General features: G+C 42.0%; 1 protein-coding gene and 1 long non-coding RNA gene across 7 annotated transcripts in view; one reads left to right on the top strand and one right to left on the bottom strand.

The window, feature by feature from the left end:
• Nucleotides 1–1,676: 1,676 nt before the first annotated feature.
• LOC115915812 lies at nucleotides 1,677–14,488 on the bottom strand. Of its 2 annotated transcripts, none has more exons than XR_004061525.1 (4): nucleotides 14,189–14,488; nucleotides 3,329–3,515; nucleotides 2,734–2,927; nucleotides 1,677–1,750 (listed from the first exon to the last, which is right to left on the bottom strand). It is a non-coding gene; the product is annotated as an uncharacterized LOC115915812 (long non-coding RNA). The 2 variants fall into 2 exon arrangements; XR_004061526.1 differs by having other exon boundaries at nucleotides 14,281–14,488.
• Nucleotides 14,489–14,645: 157 nt separating this feature from the next.
• The window catches only part of SMARCA2 (SWI/SNF related, matrix associated, actin dependent regulator of chromatin, subfamily a, member 2), a 117,432-nt gene continuing 107,880 nt past the window's right edge, over nucleotides 14,646–24,197 (top strand). For 2 of the 5 annotated variants that reach the window (XM_030969247.1, XM_030969242.1), the window contains exon 1: nucleotides 14,646–14,830. The gene's annotated coding sequence lies outside the window, so the exon portion shown is untranslated. Of the gene's footprint in view, nucleotides 14,831–15,058; nucleotides 15,162–15,835; nucleotides 15,894–16,108; nucleotides 16,310–24,197 lie in introns of those variants that run through there. The other 3 variants (XM_030969246.1, XM_030969245.1, XM_030969243.1) reach the window with 3 other exon arrangements.

Genomic DNA, 24,197 nt, shown 5'->3' with positions numbered 1-24,197 from the left:
CAAATCGCTATAAGGGTAAGATAAGTCACTATTTATTTTCACTATCTCTTCTTGGACAGCTTGTTTTCTAAAGAATTTTTACTAAAGAGAACCCAAATTTAAAACTACAAGTATTTAAACCTACCTGTCAAAAGTCTTGTTGACCATGGTTATTTTACAGAATGCCTTCAAAATATCCCTCTTCCTCCCATCAAGTAATTAATGCAAATTATCGAGCTGAAAGAGGCAATTCACTCTATCAACACAAATGCAATATTTCTGTGACCTAGATCATTGGATAAAGAGTTGACCTCCATGTACTGTCCATGTATCTACCACTATATTATTCTTTCTTTCAGGGAAATTGCATGCTGTCTTTGTGCTTTCAAAGTGGAGATTATCTAACTTTCAAGAATTCAGGTGTTTGGCCAAATTACATTTTCAGCACAAGAATATTATTCTCCACAGTGTAATTGTAGATGTAAGGAACTACTGGGGGAGAAAATGCACCATCATGGCATGCTTAGCTAGAAATTCTACCATCACACGTTAACATGGCTCCATATGCCAGGAGTACATAAAAAGAAGGCCAGTATAAGGGATCTGAACAGGAGTATCAATATAGTCTACTCAGTTTAGCTTCCAATGCAATTTAATGCCACTTTCTTTAAGCCAAGGTACAAAAAAAACCAGTGAAAGTAGTATTTGTCAGGACAAGAAAATATGGTAGCTATGTGCAGCATAGATCCATAATGCTTTGGCAGCAAATAATTTGCTGTTACCTGAGTTAAAAATAAAAGAATTTCCAAAGAGGGACAAACCCAGATTAACACATGTACTTTCAGAAACAAAGTAGAAAAGGTTCAGTGTATGACCTTTCAAGTCATCTGTGCTAACACCTTTGCCAATTTTTTTGCCAATTTGAAACCAATGCTTTGATTTTCCAGACGGCCTGTGGCAAAGCCTGGCCATTAAATAAAATCTTCAATATAACTGCAGACCTCCACTCCTAAACTGATGCGCAGGTTGTATGGTCTGTTGCATTGCTTGTGGTAGCTATCACAATCACAGTCCTTGTGACAAGAGATATTCTACTCGCCAGTGTCTGCTAATAGCCAAACTGTTTCTTGAGTAAAATTCCACAACAACATAATCCTTGAAATGAATAAGCTGTGCCTGGTAAAAAGCACTTTCATAATGACTGAAATTTGAGATCTCTGAAGGTGGATTGCCTTAACCCTCGATTCAGCCTCTCCACAATTGCAGCAGCATTAACGCACTTGTTTCTTAAATTGTTATAACACTCCTTTAACCATAACAAAAAATAATAGCATACGTGAGCCACAGTAGCACGATAAAAATACTACTTGTTTACAATCTCTACTAAGTCTTCTTTATCCCTAAGATCATCCCGTAACCAACTACAATCATAATTGCTTCTGTGCGAAGTTGCTTATACAGGGTGTTCCAAGTACGCCTATCAGATGAAACAAAGCATAGAAGTTAAAGTTATATGCTAGCTACCTGAAAAACCTGCACCAGCCATGAGGAGGCAAAAGAACTGGCCCAGTCAAATGTGCTTCCCACTAACTGCCAGGAATCTCCATTTTACATTCCTTGGCCTGAATATTTTCCCATAATTTAGTTTTAACTTGGTTTGTTTCTTATTCCCATTATGACTTTTCTCTTACTCTTACCTTCTCTTGTGCATCCTCAGCTCCTCTCTCATGCAAGAAAAAGGCCATTTTTCTTCTAGGCAGACCAGCTCCAGCTAGGAACACAGACGCAATTAATCAAGTTTCATGTATATTTAAAGGCAGACTTACAAAAAAACAAATAAACAAACAAACAAAAAATATGGACAAGCCCCCCACAAAACAAATAAAAAACCCCATTCACTCTAACCCACAGGAAACAGGTATAGGAAACAGAATGGGTATGTAGAAGGACCAATATTTTGGGGGACCCTTCATTCTTCAAAGCAGCCAAAATTTTGCATGTTTAATGGGTGATGTACTGGAATCAAGGAATAGCAATGGATACATCAATGATGCTGATAATGGAGCCTTATCCCTAGACTTGCCAGAGTAACACAGTTTCACATCCTGTCAATGTTATTCTCTGTGGATGCTGACTAGGTAGCAGTGAAACCCAGTGTAATTGAGTTATTCTCCAACAGTCCACAAGTTTTTGATAGCTGGGCTGGAATGACAACTTGCTGCTACTGCCCTTACTCATGCATAAGGTCCAACTCCTTTATTTAGAAATTCTATGCTGTGACAAACACAGGTTTTGCAGGCCAATTCCCCAGGCAACAAGACTAGCTAGAAGTCTGCCCAACTAGCCAATCAGTTTCTAAGTGGACAATTTCTATTTAACTTTTGGGATGGTTTCTGAATTTAGCATGCTGCTAGTGTATTTAGGGTTAACCTTCCAGTTTGGATATGCCCTGTGCAAGGATTTGTGCCACACCTTTGCTCTCAGGGGTTCTTCTGGAAAGCCCTCCCTCTGTGCAGTGGCTTCAGAAACAGACATGCCTGTGCAACCTTTATTTAGATTGCTCTGAACATAGCTCTTTCTAAAATGCAGCCTGTTCAGAGTCTCAAGTGAAAAAAATAGCTTTTGGCCCAGGCAAAGTAGGAAGCAATTCAGAAAAGCAAACAACCTGCTTTATTTGGGATAAGACAGAAATAATCAGTTGTTTCAGCAACCTATGCAACCTGAAGAGTTGGTTTTACTTGCTACTCGCATAACCTTGGCTTCTGAGGAAAGAGTTGGAGGGATGCAAGGCAGCAGCAGAAGCAAACAGGATTAACAAAAGCACCACGTTTTTTTCTTCTCCTGGTTGTCCTACACCACGGCAGAAGTAGCAAACTTAGTCTCTTGCAAGTTCTCCTGAACAGGCAGGGCAATGGCTGAATGTAGTGGGAGTGATGTGGGAAGAGCTGCTGAAAGAGAGGAGACATAACTCTTATCATTACTTCAAAACAATTTTCCTGTTGCAAGAACCATTATCTCCTCTTTCACAAAAAAGACAATTTATGATAATAAATTCCAATTAATTAATAATAATAATGCCCCTAATAATTTTCTAATAAAAAAATAGCTTGGTTTGTTTACAATAGTGCAGGATAATGAATGCTTTGCAAGAGACTTCCATGTGGTCCATACCTGTTTCAGTCCTTACACAACTGCATCTCCAACTAAACTGTTGCTAGCTTGGGGGTTATTTTGTCATAATATCCCTTACATCTAGGGCTATAATAGCTTATTTTTTGTAACTGATTACATTTGTTTCCTTGTCCCTGGGATTTTCTTACACAGCACTCCAGTAATGGTTTCCAGTTACCTTTAAAATGTCACTTTATTTGGTCAGGGGAGGGATGGTTGTCTTCCTATTCTTCTTAGTCTGCTTGCATCTATCCACTCACAAATTTGTTTTCTTCCTTGTTAATTATTCTTAATGCATCCAGTCTTAGAAGAGGTTCAGTAGTTCACCAGCAGAATTCAGGTTTTCTGTGTTTCTTGAAAGACTCCTGAGAAAGTTTAATACAATTATGCATCTGCGCTGCTTACCAGTCTGTACACCACACATATGAACATTCCTGAACCTAAATGTCAACACACACTTATACCCAGGCATACCACACTGACAGCCTGCTTTGCTCAATAATTTATTCACAATACTGAGCCTGGTGAAAAGGCAGATGGCAGTCAGGGGCAAAAGTTGTACAGCCACTGTCTTAGTGATATTGTTAGCACATATTAGAATGCATGAAGGCAATAGTGAGGCAGAGGATTGTACCCCTGACACACCTAGAAAAATCAATTTGCCCTGCTAAGTAAGAAGTAAACACAATGGGCCAATAAATAATACAGGAAACAACTGACAAAATTATAAGCACTATGGACAATATAACAACAATGTATCAAGCTAGTTTTATCACCCAGAATATTAATATCAAGCCCTTTGTAACTAAGGCCTGTATGTTTACTTAGCTTATTGGCCTCCCTGGAATGGAATCATTCTGCTTTCCAAACTTCTAATCAGAGATGACCCATTTAAATGCATCCCTTTACATTTACTGAAATTAGCAAGTGCTCTAGAGTTAAACCCCTATTAGACAAACATCTCTCCAGTACAAATCCACACTTGCATGATGGCTTATTTTCCTTGCTATTTTCATCTTTTATCCTGAAAAAATTAACACAGAGGTATTAAATTTATCTACTTTCTTCCAGATACTAGTATGTTATGATTTAGTTGAATCTTTCTCCTTATTGTCTAATATTAATATTCTTCAAGAACTCTTATGTCATTTAAGACACTTTATAACACCTCTATAACTAGATAGGCAACAAGAGATGACAACTTTTTGCCAGATTCCCACTCTCTGCTACAGGGATTAACCTCACAGTTGTTTTGCTCTATTTTGTTATTGCTCTGAGCACACCATTCTGTACAAATCTTACAGTGGAAAAAGTCCTCATTAATTTTGCAGAAAAGTCACAGATATTTTCAGTAAGTTGTAAATTTTCAGAAATTCAGAATGGCTGGTTAACTGCACGTGTTTTATATGCTCTAGAGGAAGTGAAAGTTGGAAAAAAATTGTTTCATGACAGTTGATAACAGAAATATTTGAAAACCATTGATAAGTTCTGTGCTACAAGCTTCTAACTCCTCTGAATATCTTCTTATCAGAAACAGATTATTTTAACACTGTTTAAAAGTAGTATCCAATTCTGCTCCTTTAGTTACAAAAAGCATTAAAAAATAAAGTTTATAGCCCTAACTTTTTTCATTACTGACAGTTTTTCATTAAAAAGGGATTCTGATTATTCTCTATTTTAGGAAAATAATTGAAAACCATGAGGCTAGATACATCTATACTTGAGACAGTTAGAGGCTTTCAGACTGATGAAGGCTTTTAAAAATCCTAAAAATAAAATAAAGTAAAAAAAATCAGGTGGACAAGAACACAATGTTTTGATTGTGATAACAGTCTCACACATCCATTATTTTCCACCTGAGTATTAAAGAGTGCATGGCAAAGGACATAGGGCTCTGACTCATAAGCATTGCAGCAAACTGTTGCAGCAGTTAGACATTACTAACACACCATTCTGCTCCTGCCAGCCAGGACAATGGAGCATCCCATGATGTAAAGTCTTTTCAACAGGCTAAATTTTCTCTTCATGGAAAGCACAGGGTGACTTTGTGAAGTTGGCAGTGACAGTCTCCATATCCCTAGACATCCACAAAGCCCCACAGCAAAAACCACTGCATGTTTTGGCTTAAGCAGCAGCGCCATACCCACACCTCAGCTATCACAGGTTAAATTGGAACAGCACCATCAAACATAGACCCGATAGTTTAATCTCCACAGACATTTAAGAATCTAATAGACCAACTCCAGGAACATGTTTTATGATTTATTGGAGAGGAAGCCTACCCAAGGGGTAGTGTCCTATTAAAATATTTTATTTCAAACTACTAAAATTTCTGTCAGAGCTGTAATGAGAGAAGCACTATTTGAGCCTAGTAGAATCTTGAAGAGTTTAGTAATTTTTCATAGGAGATCTCTAGCAAAGCTAGTGAGAATAATCTGTGCTAAACCTCAAAATTTCATCTACTGACAGACATTTTTTTTCTGCATTTATGCATAAGTCTGTGAAAGTATAAAGATTTTTCCAAGGTATGAAGACAGTATAGAGCTATAGCTTCTCTGAGAACTTTCTTTGCCAGAGGCTAACTACCTCCTAGCTGTCTCAGCTAGCTTACCTTTTATTGCACAAGACAAACTGGACAGTAAGTATCATCATCACTATTCTATTCTATCCAGAGCTGTCAAGCACATGATAACGAGTTAACTCAAGTACATTACACAGCTAGATTAAAACACCATGTATTAAAACAATGCTTTTTAACTGCCATTAAGTTTAACATGCACAGGTCACTGAACAAGATTGAAAAGGCCAAACAGCCTCTAGCTCTCAGACAAGACAGCAGGCAAAGCTGCTGTAACAATGAACACAACACTCTTGCAAGCTAAGTAGCAGAATTTATATGCAATAAAGTAGGAAACATATAAAGAGGCTGAAAAACAATGATTTAGAAATCATTGGGATTTCTAAAAGGAACACAGGTAACTTCGCAACACAGAAATGTTTCTGGCTAAGCTAGACTACGCGAACTTACAATTTCTTCACAGTTATTAATCCCTTGTATGCTATCCTGTTTATGACTGGATAATTTTTTTCTGAAATCATCTTTTTGTGGGATTAAAAGTTGCCTTCACCTATCACATTTCTTGTGAAGAATGAAGTTTTCTGTAACACGTCAAAAACATAGTCTGAAGCAGCATTACTTTGCCAAAATGCAATGTGTTGGTTCATATCATAGAATCATAAAATGGCCTGGGTTGAAATGAGCCTTAAAAATTATCTAATTCCAACTCCTGCCATGGGCAGCACCACCTTTCACTAGAACAGGTTGTTCCGAGTGCCATCCAAACCCACCTTGAACTCTTCCAGTGAAGGGACATCAACAGCTACTGCAGGCAACCTGTTCTAATGCCTCACTGCGTTCACAAGAAAGAATTTCTTCCTAGTATCTAATCTAAACCTCCTGTCTTTCAGTTGGAAATCATTGCCCCTTTTACCTGTCCTTGTAAAAAGTCTTTCTACATCTTTCTTGCAGGCTCCCTTCAGGTACTGGAAGGCTGCAATGAGGTCACTTCAAAGCCTTCTCTTCTCCAGGCTGAACAAACACAATCCTCTCAGCCTTTCCTAACAGAAGAGGTGCTCCATCCCTCTATCGGCTTAGTAGCATCCTCTGGACTCACGCCAACAGTTCCATGTCATTCCTGTGCTGGGACCCCAGAACTGATGCAGCCCTGCAGGTGGGGTCTCACCAGAGCAGAGCAGAGCAGAGCAGAGGGGGAGAGCTTCTGCCTGCTGACCACACTACTTTGCATACAGGCTAGTACACATTTGGCCTTCTGGGATGTAGGGTCATATCCAGCATACCCAATTAACTTTACCAGTCAAAATTAACCTGATTTATCTGAATTTCTGTGTTAAAAGTGGCAATATGAATAGTTGTGTAAGCAGACTGCTAGAAGCAGTGACTAATGTAAAAAATAGTTGCAGAAAGTTGGTATTTACTTCTTCCATTAGCATTACTGAATGGCCTGTCCTGTACACCATCCTCTGATGAACGATTTATTTTGGCTTCAAGATCACTTGTTCAAAGCTAAACAGAAGCAAACTATTATTGTATCCTAACCAGAGTGTGAACACTAATTTAGAAAGAGTCTGCATATTGACAAGACCAGCTGAAAACAAAACTCTGCATCTTAAATTGCATACCTTCCTTCTTGAGTAGCTGTTTTTCATGTTCATGCAACTGATTTAGTAAGGAAGAAGTATAAATAGAAAATAAAAATATCTCCAGAGTCCTACTTACCTATAGCAGTTAGCAATGAGCTCACAGGGGAGCACAGACAGAACACCCTTATGAACGCCCTCAAGGCTTTATCTGGTCATTACTCTGCAAGCTGAGTAGCAGCAGAGATGGCTCCAATTTATCCAGGTGTTTGATAGCCTCTAGAAAAACTTATTCATCCTAGATCTGCTATATGCCTTTGGTACTTCTGATCAAATTGTGTAACTGAGCAGCTAGCAGTCATTCATCTGGGAAAACTCTGTTATAGTACACAACAAAATTGCCCTTGCAACATTTAAAGAAATACTGAAACAATTCTCTCTTAGCAGACCATTTCCCTCCCCATTTTACTGTTGTTTTCCCTTATCATCATACTCACCAGGCTGATTTTTGATAAAATACATTTCTGAGATAAGAAGGCTAATGAGACATTCCAGGACTTGTTTCAGATGTTACACATTTAGGTAGGAGAGAACTTCACAATATTCTGCTAATTCATACAGAGCACTGATTTATAAAATTTACCAGAAAGTTCTAATTGTATTCAGTTGTTATTGCATTACGTGAAAATATACCATGACTGAGAAGTTGCAAACATATTCTACTGCTCAAGAATTAGGAAAAAAATATTGATACAACCTGTGACTTGCTTGTGGATTCACAATCTTGTAATCTGAAAACTAAGCACACACGAAACAGGACCTAGAAAAATACTGTGAAAACAAACAAAAAATCTCTACATTTTCTCTTCAGAGAATGAGAATTAGAGTTTCTTTTTCTGTCTGTGCCTTTTAATTTTTTTCCTAGTTGCCAGGACAAGAATATTCCCTTTCATATAATGAATTTAAGTATGACAAAGAACACATTTTAGGGAGGATGAAAGTCCTGTTAACAGCAGTTAGCTCTACTTAGATTCCACTGTCTTAAACATGCTTGCATCTGGGCAAAACCAAAGTCTGTAGTTCAAGATAAGAAAGTTGCTCCTAATTTGTTCTCAAACATTGTTTAAATGGTGACTAGTAGCTTATAAAAATGAGTATTTTTTATATAGTGCAATTTCACTTTGTAGTCACTGTCTGTAACACTGGCATAAACAGCACTGATGAAGGAAAAAAATTCTGGAATAAAAAGCAAATTAAAAAAAAATAGGTAACTGTAAAGAAGGAAGGAGAAAAGTACAAAGATAAACACTTGTGAGAAAAAAAGAGAGGAACACAACTCGAATTTGATTGGAGGAAAGAAAAGTGGAAGAGAAAACAACAAATTTTGGGAAATTCTACTCATCGAACAGTCATAAGATTTTCCTGGTGTGTAGATGTGGTTTATACAAAATTTTCGGGCAAGTCATGCTTTTCAAAGGCCAACAGTATTCACTGCCTAGACAGTTTCCCTTTCTAACCTAATAGCATATTCCAAATTAGAATATACATTACATGTATGTAATATATGACATTCTTTGAATAGTGGCTTGACTTGAGCCTTATTTGAAGAAAAACCTCATTGTCCTCCATACTTGTTTTTCACTTGGATTAAAATGAATCACCATAGTCTTTGTAATCATACAGCAAAGAAATTATTTTTCACGATCTAGTACATTCAAAATTTTACAGCGGTACTTTTCTTCATGTATTCTGACACTGCCCTGTAATTAGCATGATTCTAAAAAGGAACACCAGAGTAAGTTAATAATGATAGATTCTACCTGCCTCTTGTACTTAAGAGGCAAATTCATAGGATATTTAAAGATGGGTAAATTCACATTTGCCATAGGAGCATTATTAACCACAGGAAGAACAGCAAAACAGATTCTCTAAGAAATCAGGCTTTAGTTCAGAATTCTGGGTTTGCTCCACTGAACAGAAGACATTTGACCACATCCAGCAGGCTGTGTAACAGGCCAGGAAGAGGCAGAACTAGAAAACAAATCATCTTACTACAGGCACACAAGAAGATAATGGGATGCCAGAACGGCAACAGGTCAACACCCTGGAACGAATGCTTAACAACTGAGGACACTTCAGAGTACCAGAGAAATCCATTCTAGGCATGGTTATCTTCAAAAGTCTTTTAAACTTCTTCACTAATGAGAAAGTTTACAAAATCTGCAGCTGACACGAAGCTAGTGGGATTTGGTGAGCACTGCAGAAGAGAGGATTGGAACTGAAATGGATGTTGAGAAATTGCAGAGGCTCAGAGACCATTAAGATAAAATTTTAAAAAATCAAGTGTCAAGTGTTATTCTTGTAAAAACATACACACAAAACTGGTACTATTTGCTCGGGAAGTACAATGGCAGCCTGAAAAGAACAAAGGGAGAAAGAGATAACACAGTGTACTTCTCCTCTCCTGTAACATATGACATCAAACCAAATTCTAGAATTTTAGAGAACTACAAAATAAATAGGAACAGTAGTGGATTATCTCTGCAAGCCAGCTCACCTTCCTCACACACCAGCTTTATTCTGGAATGTATTCAGAAAGGATCTTTTGACCAAGAAGATTGATAATAACCTCTATTAAGCCTTGAAAAGATCACACTTGAATATTGTCTTTTCGACATAACACTCACAAAAATACCTTGAGAGGTTAGAGCAAATGAAGCTACTTTGAAACAGGTTCTATCTTTTAAACCTATGAATGCAGATAGATGAATGTGTCTCCAGAAAAAAAAGACTAAGGGGAAAGGGACATGAGTACAAGCACATTCATAACAGTTGTATTTGAGCATAAGTTTTACTTTTAAATTAAATAGTAATTAACTTTTCCACAAGAGAAGGAAAAGCTTGAACCAGCTCCAATTGATTTTGTTGTCAATCATACCAGGCTGATATACACTCTACATACAACTGAGTATCATATATTCATATCATTACAAGCAGCACAACAACAGATGGTTAAAGAGTAACCTTCCCTCCAGGATTCACCTACTTCATGGAAAGTATTGCTCCCCTTTAACAGACAGGTCAGGAGAAGACCACTGGAGGTCATAGCCTCCTAGGTCAAGCAGGATCCCCTAAAGCATGGCAGTCAGAATTTTGTCTAGACTACTTTTGAGTACTCTAAGGAAGGAAACTCCACAACTGCTCTGGGCAGCCTGCCCCAGTGCTCAATTAGCAGAGAATTTCTTCCTCACGTTCAGGTGGATGTTTCTATGTTCCAGTTTCTGCCCATTACTCGGCATTACTAAGAAGAACTTGGCTCCATCCATCAGATACTTATATATATTGACGTGATCTTCTGTGAGTCTTCTCCAGACTGAATAGGCCCTGTCCCAGCGGGGATGCTCCAACCCCCATCTCAGATGGACAAGCTCCAGGAGCTAGATGCCTCTCTTGTCCTGAGGAGCCCAGAACTGGACATGTTGAATTGCAGACAGTTCCTCTATGCCCACCTATTCAAGCTGTTGAGGTCACTCTGAAGAGTTGCACAGCTCTCTCTCTCCACTCCTTCCAGCTTTGTGTTTGTCAGTGAACTCACTGAGGAGGCATCTGCCTCTTGATCCAAGTCACTGACGAACAAGTTAAACAATACTGGACCAGTACTGAATCCTTGGGAGCACCACTAAAGACAGGCCTCCAAGGAGATCCTGTGCCACTGATTACAACCCTCGGGGATCTGCGGTTCAAGCTCAGGAAAACTGGGCTGAAATGAGTGGTCAGTGAGGTTGTACTTCACTGTCCACTCACCTAGCCCATACTTCCTGAGCTTGTCTATGAGAATAACACCAGAGATAATGTCAAAATCCTTGCTCAAAGTCCAGGTAAACATCCACTGCTCTTCCCTCTCATCCACCCAGGTAGCTGTCTCAGCATAGACGGGAATCAGGTTGTTAAGCATGCTGACTACTCTTGATCATCTTTGTGTCCACCACATGTGTGGAGGTGGTCTCCAGGATGAAATATTTAATTACTTTTTCAGGGATTAAATGAGACTGATTGGCCTGTAGCTCTCTGGGATCTCCTTCTTGCCCCCTTTGAAGATCAGGGTGGTACTTCATTTCCTCTAGTATTGTGGCACCTCTCCTAACTGCCATGACCTTTCAAAGATCTGACAGCAATCATGTCTACTAGTTCCTTCAGCGTTCACAGGTGTGAAGGAAACCATCAGAGCCCATGGACTTGAGGATGGCAAGTCAACTTCTTTATGATTTACCTGGACACGTGAAAGAACATTTTTATGCAGAAGCCTGAGCATAAAGCCATCCTCTTGGAATGTTTTAGCTGTAGCCCCTTTTCACATGCCACGCAGGCTAAAGCAGCTGAAATACTAAAATATAATATTTTCTGCTATTTCTGTTGCAGTGAGTGCAATTGTCTCTGGCAGACAATTGGTAGCAAACCCAGAAATAGCAGCCCTAACTGTTACAGCAGGGGTTTCAAGGTGGTAATGGTGAGGTTGCAGTAAACAACTGCAACTCCCAGGTGGCAATGACCTCCTTTTGGCAGAAGTGTCTCTGCAAGAGTACCACCAACACATTGGTTTCTAAACAGACTTAGTATGTTGGTATCATTCTTCAAATAAACAAGCTTTAGTTCTACAACAACATATCTAGCTAGTTAAAGACAAACCTCTTTTTGTAGTGGTACCTCATCTAGTTTGAAAATTTTACATGCTATTTACCATTAACGGCCACATCCAAACCATTAATTCAAGGACCCTCATCTTTTCTTCCTTTTGTAATGTAAGATAAATTAACAGGGGGAAAACAAATTTATCCTATAGCATGTGACTATTCATCATTTTTACATATTCATTATGCACAAAGCTTCAGCTACTTAAGTCTCATATAGGGAAGCCTTACTGACCCAATTAAGATTTTCATATCAGGTGAACATGCCTCCCTTGACAAAAAAACTCTCATGCTTCCCGTGCCCTCCAGCTGGATTACAATGAGATTCAATGGTACTTAATCAAAACAGAGAAAGAAAAAGCCTTCAGACTGACACCAGCAACAGGCATGTTCATGCTCTCACAAAATGAAATTGGCTAGTGCAACCTTCCCAAAATAAATATAATCATTAACTAAATATAGTGCATCTATTCCAGAGTCAAGTGAACCTTTTTTCTTTTGCCTAAAAGATTAACTTTTTATTTCTTTTTCTTCTTTGTATGCTTTCTAACAAAAAGAATGGGTTGACCTCGTTTAGAATGGTTTGAGTGTTGCTGAATCCAGCAAACAGTTGAGCTGTTTTGAAAGAAAGCTTCCCTTCCATTATTTAATGTTTGTTTTCTCTTCTGCAGAGAGAAAAGGCAAACAGTCCTCAGATTTACACTGGGGAATGGAGGAGGAAAAACAAACCACAAACGCAAATGACTGCCTAATGAGAGTTTCAGTATTAAGAAAAGGGTATTAAAAAAAAAATATAATCAAAAAGCATCTCTTTACCCCTTTCATTTCTATTAGCATAATGTTCCAAGAATGTTAACTACATTCTTTTATCTCTTAGACACCAGTTTGCAGCTTAAGACAAAGCTAAAACCAAAGCTATAAATTACAAGTGGATCAAAATATTTACATAATGACCTAAGTTATTTTGTATATTAAGATTTGAATGATTCAATTTCTTTGATTTTGTTCCCAAGTAAATATTTTTCACTGACAATGGTGAATTGAAAATACAGCCTTTTAAACTTTTTACTTTATTGATACTTTGTGTTGTCCAGTTAGCACTGATTCTTACACACCTATCTTTCAGCATTTTGGTCATTTGCATAAAAAATAAGATAAAGCCGATTAAGCTGGAAAACTACAGGAACAGTAGTAATTAACACGGTATTGCCAGCATTGTAAATTGGTGATTTGAACAATAAAAAGAGCTCCAAGCTAAACACCATGTAAACAATATCTGTTACTTTAAGACCACAAAGTGCATTTGGTGCTACACTGCTTCAGGTCTCTAACTACTCCACCAGATCACAACACAGCACCTCACACCTCAGCTTCTGTAGTAGCTACTAATTTTACTTAGGTTCCTAAGAACATTCTTGCTCCACCGTACAAAGTGGAATTTTACTTTCAGAATGGAAAATACCACCCATATGACATGATCTTAAAAAAAATATAACTACCTGTAACATGTAGTACAGTAGTCTGGCTGTATTTTTTTTATCTCTACACCCCGCGTTCAAGAAGAAACAACAAACCCTCAGACAGGTGGACCCATTATTTTAATGAAGTACTTAGTCGCCAGTTACATGAGCAAGTATAGCTTGTACAAAAAACATGAGGGCTCTGCAGCCCCTGCTGCAGACCACGTAAACCATCTAAACCATTAAAAAAAAACCACCCCAAAAAACAACCAAAACTCAAACAACAACAAAGAAGAATAAAACCAAAACAAACAAAAAAATCCCAAAGAAACCGACACTAGGATACGGAACTGGAAAGCGTCCTTCCAAACCAACTTAAAAAAACTAGTCAAACGGCAGCCAGCAAGACAGACCAAACACAACTACACTATTTTCCCTCCCAATCCCGCAAAAAAAGAGGTCCACGGTTCTTCACGGGGGCTCGCTCTATCCGCCGATGCCCCGGCAGCCGCCCCGGCCCTGCACCGCGAGGGGCTGCGGGCAGCCTCGGCGCCGCTGCTGGAGCCGGAGCCGGCCTGACAGGCCGGTTCCGCTGGAATGCTCTCTCGCTGGAGAGCTCTCGCCCTCTGCTACCGGAGACAGGGGACGGGGTGTAAGTTTTCCCCACCACGTGTTTTTTTTTTAAGGGGAGGGAGACACCCGCCCTGGGCACGCACACGCACACACACTCACTCCCAACAGCCAGACACAGCTGATCCCAGGCCCGTCAGACCGGCTCCTCCCCGCCCCTCCAGCGGGGCAGAGTAACGGCGCAGTTCCAGCACCTTCTTCACCTCTTCCCCAAACTACTCCCGCGAGCGCCGCCCGCGCCCTGCTGCCGCCTTCGTGGGGAAAGAGGTCCTGCCCCTCTCTCCGCACCGCAGAGGCGAGCTGGGAGGGGCGCGGGAGCGCGGCGGCGGCACTCGAAGGGAGCGCAAGCCGCCACCGCTGCGCGGCCAGCGCGGGAGCGTAGCGCTCGCCCTGCGCACAGCGCCGCGGAGCGCAGCGCACCCCGCCCCACGCGCGCTTGCACACCTCCGCCCCCTCCGACCTCCCGGCTGAGCGACAGCCCCCCAGGCCAATAGAACTGCCCCTTCTACGCAAGGGGGCGGGCACTCCCTGCCTGGTAGACCAATGGCAACATCGCTGCCTGAGCAGTGGCGTCCGTGAAGGGGGGCCGGAGGAGGGGCAGGAGTTTGGGAAGAAGAGGAGGGAATGGCTGTCATCAATGAAGTCATGTTTGTAATCTAGTCCCTCGCTCCGGTTCTGGACTTGGGTGACTCACTGAGGGGGGAGAGGAGCGACAGTCAGCACGGCGCTCCGCCCGGGCGGAAGGTAAATACAACTTGCAACTCGGTCCAACCCCATCAGCTCCCCGTGCCCGGCACTGTCCTTTATTGTCACCGGCTGTGCCGGCTCGCACCGTGCCCACCTTCCCTCTCCCCATCGCTCCCCTTCCCCGCGCACGGCCCCGCCGGTCCCAGCCGCCGCCGTGCCACCTGCTTCCTCTCCCCACCTTCCCCGGCGCCCGGCCCTCCCGAATATTTATATCCCCCAGTGGGTGGAGAGAAGAAAGTTTTGATCCGGTATGATTCTGTAATAATCACGATGCAGATCGTCGGAGTGGGAGCGACAGAACCCCCACGGAGTCGCCGGTGGCTGACTCGTGAGTCAGCGGCACTCTCGGTCTTGCCGCCCAGCGAGCGTGTCACGGGCTGCGGGCAAAGCGGCCACGGGAGAAATAGATCCTTGGGGAGCGACAGCCCAGACGGACGGGCCGGGGAAGGCTCCGCTGCAGCTGCCGGGGGTCGCAGGGTGAAGTTCAGGGTGTCCGGAGGCAGCAGAGCGCGGTGCGGTGGGGCTGTTTGTCTGCCGTGGCACACGCTGGCGCAGACCCAGCCGAGCGAAGGGAAGTGGGGAGGCATGGGGAGGGAGGAACATGGTGCATGGGGGAGCGGTCTCGCCTGCGAGGAGAGTAGCGGCATTCCCCGGCAGAGCCAGGGAGGCCATGATCCGGATCATCGCTGCCTGCCTGTCACAAACATTGCACACACCGGGGAGGGGGAAGAAGCGGGGGCTGGGACTTTAGCCCAACAGGGCTGCGGCTCCTGTTGCTTTTCGGTCTCTTGTTTTTAACTGTACAGTCACTCCTGCTGTAACGGTGTCGCGGTTTACTTCCCAAAATAGCTTGCATGTCGTCGTACCCCTCCCGTTTTCCCTGCAGAAATTCGCCCCCCTCCTCCTCCCCACCTCCAAGCAGAGTAGCACAAAACATGCGCTTACAATTTTGGAATCGCCTGCCAAGCAAAAAAGCGTTTTATTTCCGGTGTGCGCGGAAATTTATTTTTTTTAACCCAGCCGGGCGGGAGTGAGGATGCAAACGCGCGCGGATGCTCCGGTAGCTGCGGCTCGCCTGCCCCTATGTCGGGAGAGGGGACGGCGGTGTTTGGCACCTGGAAAAGTTCTGTGCCCAGCCGGAGGCGGGGGTGGGCGGCAGAGCGCTGCTGCAGCCAGCTGCCGGGCGGGGCCGGAGGGCAGCGGAGCCCGTCCCCGGGCCGCTGCGGGGCAGAGGCGGGAGGCAGCGGCGGCGGCGGCGGGGGGAGGATAGGAGGGTGGGTGGCCTTTCTCGTCCCTCCGCCTGTGCAAGCGGCGGCGGATCAGGAAGTCACCGCCGCCACACACAGGCGCACAGACATGTTTGGTCGGCGTGACATGGTGGCGGAGGGAAGGAGAGGCGGGGAGACGGGCCCAGCCCAGCCCTGAGGCATGACCCGGCTGCTCGCCCGGCCGCCCGCCCGCCTGCCTGCGGCCGAGGTACGGGGCCGTGCACGGGCAGCGCCGTCAGCAGCGCACCCGCTGCTTCGCGGAGGGGCGGGGGCAGGCAGCAGCGGGGCCGCATTTCCAGGCAGGGACGTTTTACAGCCTGTCGGCCGGGGAGAAAACTTTCCAGAAAGGCTGGAGGGGGAAAAACAGGGCCCTGCTGGTTGTGCGCGCCCGCCCCGGCGCCTTCGCGGGGGAGGCGGCGGGCGGCCCGGCGCCGAGGCCTGCGCCCGCTCGTCCTGCAGGGCCCGAGCACCCGAGGGAAGAGCAGCGGTGCTGCCGCCGAGGGAGGGAGGGAGGGAGGGAGGGAGGGAGCGGCCGCCTTGCCCCGCTGCCCCCCGAGCTCTCGGGTCGCGAGTCCTCCGCCGCGGCTCTTCCTTGTGTTCACGGTGCAGAAATGGAGTTTCTTACGTTGTCTCCTCCTCTCTTAAATTTATAATGGTGGAACTACAAACTGCGCACGGCTGGAAAAGTTACAGCTCTTCTAACTCGATCTGAAGTTACAGTTTAACGATTGACTTGGGTCGTTTTTTGTTTTGTTTTTTTTCTCTGAGCTTGCGTTATGGTCAAGTAAAGGGAGTGTATAAGTGTCTGCAGATTACATACATCGTACCGAATTTGGTTTTTTTTGATATCTGGTTCATACATTTGATAGTCGGACTTACCGAATGTTAGGCAAACGCTGTTTTTTTCAGGATGTATTTTTATGAATATTTAAATGAATATGAATATGCAAGTAAGTAACTAGCTGAAGAATTGAAGAAAAAAAGTTGTTGGTTTTTCGGTTTTTTATTTGGTCGGGTTTTTTTCTGCTGGGTTCAGCATGCTTTCGTTGGAGAATCGATCTGGAGTCTGTGACACGACATTGTTCCGTTTGCGTTCTCTCCTGTTTTGCTTTAACGTTCTGAAGTGTTAAGTGGTTTTAACCACAGACCCTAAGACCCAAACGATAAACACTATACCAGAATTTAATTCCTTTGGTAGTCTACCAGTTACTTGATCGAGGTGGGGCAGTCTCCTCTGTGCAAGTTACTATTGTTGTGCAAATACGGGCACACTTTCTCTTTCCGAACCTAATTGCCCTATTACTGTCTCTGACTTTGTTTCTTTTGTCCTTTTGTGATTCTAAGGAAAAAAAGTAGTGTTTCAGAAGGATAGGCTTGCCTCAAGGCAGGTTTTTATGTCTGTATAAATATATGTATATGTCAGTAATAGAAAGCAAAAAGACTGTTTGGATAGTGAGCTTTTAAAATTTAGAGTGGATCATACAGCATATGTGGACTTGCCAGAGGTGAGAGTAAATCTTCATTAAAAACATTATTTCTCTCAGGAGTTATTTCTCAGCTTTAAGACTGGTATTTCTGTGGTGTTGCATGGATCATGTGCCAAAAGACTGTGTTCAAAGCGGTCTTAGATCTTTTGTTAATTTCCGAGGTAGTCTATGAACGTTTCTTGTCAAGTTTGAAAAGTGCTTTCACCAACACCTGAGGCTTGAAAATTGACAGGAGAAAAAGTCCTTCAGCTCGCATACCTATATTACATATATTCGTGACAAAGGTGTGTTTGAAATTACCGTCTCCATATATATATTTCTCAGGTTTTGTTGTACTTTTGAAGTTAAGGTCAAAATGTGCACAGTAGCAACTTAAAAAATGTCTACACTTTACCTCTGGTTTTTTGTCGTCCTGATGAGTAATATTGCTGTGAACTACAAGTGATCCTTTTCAGAAGAAAACTCCTCATTCTTTGTATGGTTTAGAATATTTTTGCAAATTACTCCACAAAATGTCTATTACATTTCTGTGTGTTTCCTGCTTCTGCCAGAATTCTCTATGTGTAGTAGGTGTTTCCTGGACCTCCATCACTTTTGGACTTTATCAGATTAGGTTGAGGTTTTTTTTGATTCTCTACTGGAATAGTAAACACAACATTATGGCATAAAGATCATTTGTCATAAAATTGGCATTAGAGAAAAGCTCATGTCTTATTTCCAAGATAAAATAAGAGAAGGATGAATAAGGGAAGGAAGTAAAGCTTTCTTAAATACAGCTTTGATAGTTTGTAAATACAGTAGAATGAGAAGACTAATACTGAAAATGGTTTTCTTTTTTTGTGACACCTGTATAAAGTCAGTACTTATTAGGCATTAACATTTTCCTGTTTGTCTCCAGTTGGCAGAGAATATTTCCTATTTATCACTTCACAGTTTGAACACCTAGGTGGATCATTTAGAGGCGGGACATTGGAGAAAATGTTAAAATGATAAGTTTGTTTTTACAGTAAATATATATTTTACATACAAGTAACTTGTATTTAAAACAATTTTCTCCCTTCTTTGTCCTCTTCTTCCCTGCTTAAGTAAAGCCAAGGCCTGTTGGTAATGTGGTGCGTTCCTCTCGCCTGCATCTCTTACGGCTTTTTATTTAGAAACAGATGAGAAGACTGTGTTCAATAACTGTGGTTAATACCTGTAGTAAAGCTCACAGTATGAAAACTTAATCCATGACCATTCAGTAGTGTCCTGTATCAGTTTTCTGTGCTTGAAATTTACAATGGAATCTACATATGTAGCAAATGTGGGATTGATCTTGGACATTGTCTGATGGCAGTTAAACTTTTGACTGTAGCTATCTGCTCTCTTCTTTTGCTGAAGGCTACTGTCTTCTGCAGCAAAGCTATCAGAAAGGATCATATGTCTGTGCTGTAGTGTCTTCACAGTAAAGTCTGGCAGCGTAGCTCAGCCTAACTTGTGTGCACTCCGATTTGTGATTATGCTTTTTGACAGTCTGGAGTACTTTCAGCTCCCAGCTGTTAACAAGTCATTTTTGCTGCTGATGTTAAGTTTTTCCTGAGAGGGTAGGCTATAAGCTAGAGCAGCTGAGAAAAGCTGAACTTCGTGTAAAGCTGAAATATCTATACAGTAGGAGTAAGAATGTCTACAAGAATATTTCAAGGTGAGGAGTACTGACTGTCATCCTAAACTGTTTCATGCTGCATGACTCCACAATGAAATTTCTCCTTTAAGCATTCCACCTGTTTAGCGAGTTGTATGGGGATGCTCTCTGCAGTTTCTGGCAGAGAGCTAGACATGCAGCTAAAGGAGTGTTGCAGAGGTTTTTTTCTTCTGGCCTAGGTGTCTGGATAAGTAATTAAGGTTCAGCATTTCTGGTTCTGTGGTTAGTATTTTAAACTACAGATGCCCTTGCATAAAAGGTTTTCAGGTAACACTGACATGACATAAGTGAGCATGCAAAGGCACATGTTAGTGTATTTGGCTTTTCTTATATGAACTAATAACTCTGGTATATGTTAGTTGAAGATTTGAGTCTTCTCTCTGATTTTTGTTGTTGCATGTAAACCTGTTTATTGATTGAATTGTCATTTAATGAAATGGCAGTAATTAAATTATGATAAAAGGTAAAGCAGTGTCCTGTGAAGTTGTACAATACAAAACACTGATTTGCTTCTAAGTGTGATAAGTTATTTAGCGATGATGAGCTATGATTACTAATCAGCTCTTCTACTTTGAGCGTATTAATTTGATTATAGTTAGCAGATTATGCAAGTAATACAAATCACTGACAGTATAATTCCATGTTTTCTGTGGTAGTATAATAAAGATAACTCCTGTAGCCTACAGTGTATCACAAGTTTACAGTTTATCTTTTCAAAGCCAGCTGTGAATCCTGACTGCAGTTGGAAATGTGTGGGGAGAAGTAGATTGTAACTATTTCTCTTGTGAAGACAAAGTTACACTTTGCAATGTCTGTGTGGCTGTTGTGTGGGTCCATATTTCATAAGCTCTAAGCGGTATAGTTTCGTTACTTTCCACTGCATATCCAAGGCAGGAGATGTGGCCAAAACATCCTGGCTGAGGTTCAATTTAGGTTGAGAGGAAAGGCAGAAGTTATATTGGATGGTGAAGGGAACTAGCTAGAAGAATTATAAATACTTACTGCTTCATCTGTTCTTAGACTTGGTGTGTGCCCTGTCAAAGCAGTGTGTAATCCCTGGATCTTTTTGGGTGTACAGCTGGTCCTGAATTCCAAAGTAATGCAAATGGTTTTTTACCTGCTGTGTTTTCATTTGGGATCTACTAATACTTCCTCATGTGAAAAAAATCCCTGCCTTTGTTACCTGTGGGTTTGTAGCAGGTTTATACCAAAATGTGTGTAATAGAAACGTTGAACCGATGAAGACCATATTGTACAGTGAATTAGTTAGATCTACAAAACTTTCTATATGTATATAAAATGATAGTGGAGAAACATTTATGCTTAGAGGCTGTTATTTCAAATTGTTCACAGTGCAGATATTCACTGTCCTAAACTGTTTGATCTAGAAATAATTGAGCAGAGATCCTAAGTCTCCCTTAATCTTTGGCTCTTGGTTTTGTGGCTGTATTTGGATCTGGCTAAAGTTATTCTGACATATGAAAGATGCCTTCTTTATTTCCCTGTCTTAGCTCTGGTTGTGTCCAGCAGAGGTGGAGAAATCTCTGAGACCACACGAAGAGCCATGTGATTCACCACAACTGATTCAATTGTAGTAGTTCATCTGGAGTGGTTCACAAAAGAAAATTGGTCATGTTGATGTAAATAGATCTAAGAGTGGTAAAGGATTACGGTTCAGGAAAAAACCCCCATCCTATTTGAAGTCATGTGAATAATACTACTCCAGTGAGCGTTTTGAGGAAACTGTAAGATTGGACACTTGAAAAACAATTGAACAGCATGTAGTGTGTTCAAGAATCAGGCCCAAGAGCCTCATAATTTAGAACAACAGGATGGTATTTTAAATTTTTTTTTCGTTTCACTATAGTCTTGTAATTTGTTGGAAACATTTACTTTTTTTTTTGCTTCTCCTTCCCCCTTGCTTTTTAATTCTAACAGGCACTACTCAATAAAAAGCAGTCCAAAGAAATAGGTCAGCACTGGCTTTTGGCAGGGAGTTGGCTTCATACTGCTTTTTTCATTGCAGGCACCAGAATTTAGCCAAAATAGTACCAATACTATCTGCACGGAACTCGGCGACTTTTGAACCTGTTGTTTTTTGTAGATTTTTCCTTTGACTTCAATGAGACTTTCATAAAGGCCTAAATGAATTAGATATCTAGCTTTTGCTGAATGTTGATGAGAGCAGGGTCTCTAATTTCTATGGGGTACAATCTCAGACTTAATAAATACAAACGAAGCTATTTTTGAAACATGTCAAACTATAAACTTTTTAGCAGGTGATTTCTGTGAACAGGTACTTTGTTGGGAGGCCCATTCTGTGTTCTGGTTGAGGTCAGTGGCATTTTTTTAAAATTTTGTGGGCTACTGTTGCCAGAGAAAATTGCTTTGTCGCTTTATTTCCATGACTGTCTTCGGACAGAGTTTATTACTTGAATTTAAGTAGTGTTTTCCAATACTTTATATTCCCCGATATAGGTTTTATAAATTACTTTTTTTTTCTTTTTCTCTGACGTATAAAATATCTGAATACAAATCTGTTTAAGACAATTTCCAGTTATGTGAGATGTATCTTTGCTCAGAGAAAGGTGATGAGGGGACTTGGTCTGGTGCAAGTGATGCAGACATTCACCTCTGATAGTTACTGTTTTTCGTAGTTTGGACACTTGCTATTCTATCAGAAAAAATTCTGAATTTTTCAAATTTGCATGCAGGATATGTTTAATGTATTTGTAAATGGCAGTGTAACTAATGTACTTGAGACTGGAGCTAGTTTTTATGAGAATTACGAGTTGAATTTGAAATAGGATGAGTAGGTGAATAGAGAGAAAGATTTTAATACCCATTTTAATGCATGGGTATAGGTAGATGTCTTTTGTGAAATAAGATATTTTGGGATACTGTATACTGATAGAACTTTTATTATTGGTTGTGTTATGGTTCTGTATACATTATTCTGGATTGTAGTGGTGGTGCTAGTCATCTGCTTTGTTAAATGGATTGAATTTTTTTTATGATGCATATAGTGCATGACTCAGCTGTGAGAGTGTCAGTCTTAGATTTTGCAATATCGTGATTGAAACATGTAGAAACTTTTTGTTGTATGGAAATGTGTGTTGTCCTTCATACAAAACACAGGCCTCTTAGAGGATGGTACGGTGTTTGCAGTTGTGAACATTTGATAAGTTGATTCCTTTTGTGGTCATGTTGTGGAGTTGTAGAGGACTAATTAGTGACTCTAGAGTTTTGAACTGAGAAGCTTCATAGGCATCTCTGTGTTTTACCTTGCAAGGAAACAGGATCCCAAGATAGCAAGTCATAGAGTCACAGAATATCCTGAGCTGGAAGTCACCCAAAAGGATCATTGAGTCCAGCTCCTGCCACTCCACAGGGCACCACAAGAACAACACCAGGTGCCAGAGACCTCTGTCAGGCTTGGTGGCATGACCACTTCCCTGGGGAGCCCATTCCAGTGCCCAAAAAACCTCTGGATGAAGAGTCTTTTCCTGATATCCTACCTAAACTCTTGTGGCAGAGCTTCTGACAGGGTCATTATTTTAGGTCCAGTCATAGAAGAGACACAGTGACATTGGTGACTTTTGGTCACCACATAGAAGAGACAGAGTGACATTGTCTGTCCCTCCTCTTTACCTCATAAGGAAGTTGTAGACTGCAGTGAGGTCTTCCCTCAGTCTTGTCTTCTCCAGGCTGAACAAGCCAAATTACCTCAGCTGCTCTTTGGTACTTACGGTTTGGGCCTTCCACCACCTTTGTGGCCCTCCTTTGGACACTCTCCAGTAGCTTTATCTCTCTCTTATTGTGGCACCCAGAGCTGCCCCCAGCACTCGAGGTGAGGCTGCCCCAGTGCAGAGCACAGCAGGACAATCCTCTCCCTTGCCTGGCTGGCCATGCTGTCCCTGATGCCCTCAGGCCACACTTGGCTCTCATGGCTGCCAGGGCACTGCTGATTCATATTCAGCCTTCTGTTGACCAGGAGCTCCAGGTCCCTTTCCATGGCACTGCTTTCCAGCATCTCATTCCCCAGTCTGTATATCAAGGGTTACCCCATCTCAGGCACAGGATTTGGCATTTGGCTTTGTTAAACTTCATACCTTTGGTGATGGCCAAATCTTCCTATTTTTCTAAGTTTCTCTGTAGAGTCTCTTTGCCTTTGGAGGAGTCAACAGCTCCTCCCCCTATTGTATCATCTGCAAAAGTAGTATCCCTTTAAGTCCTTCTTCAAAGTCTTTTGCGGAGGTAAGCCAGCAATTCCAGCCTAAAAAGCCAACTGCATCCTGTGTTGCAGCAAAGGAAGTGTAGCTCACAGAGTGAGGGAGGTGGTTGTCCCCCTCTACTCTTCCTTCATGGGACCCTACCTGGAGTGCTGTGTCCAGGTGTTGGGTTTCCAGTATAAGAAAGACATGGACCTGTTGGAGTGGGTCCAGAGGATGGCCTTGAAGAAGCTTAGACAGAGCACCTCTCCTGTGAAGGAAGGCGGAAAGAGCAGGGGTTTTCAGCATGGATAAGAGGATATTTCAGGGAGACCCCATTGTGGCCTTTGACTATCAGAAGGGGCCTTACAAAAATGAGGGAGAGAGACTTTTTGTATGGGCACACAGTGGCGGGACAAGGAGCAGTGGTTTTAAACTTAAAGAAGTTATGTTTAGATTAGCTGTTAGGAAGAAATTCTTTACAGTGGGGATGGTGAAGCACTGGCACAGGTTGACCAGAGAAGTTGAAGATCTCTATCTCTGCAAGTGTGCGAGGCCAGGTTGGACTGGGCTCTGAACAACCTGATCCAGTGGAAGGGGTACCTGCCCATGGCAGGGAGGTTGGAACTAGATGATCTTAAAAGTCCCTTCCAACCCAAACCATTCAGTGATACTGTGTTTAAGAGCACAGGGCCTAAGGAGGAGCCCTGTGGAACT

Source organism: Camarhynchus parvulus, chromosome Z (assembly GCF_901933205.1).
Source record: "Camarhynchus parvulus chromosome Z, STF_HiC, whole genome shotgun sequence".
NCBI classification, from domain to species: Eukaryota; Metazoa; Chordata; class Aves; order Passeriformes; family Thraupidae; genus Camarhynchus; species Camarhynchus parvulus.
The sequence above is the reverse complement of the archived record's forward strand: the minus strand, read 5'-3'. Positions and strand labels throughout refer to the sequence as shown.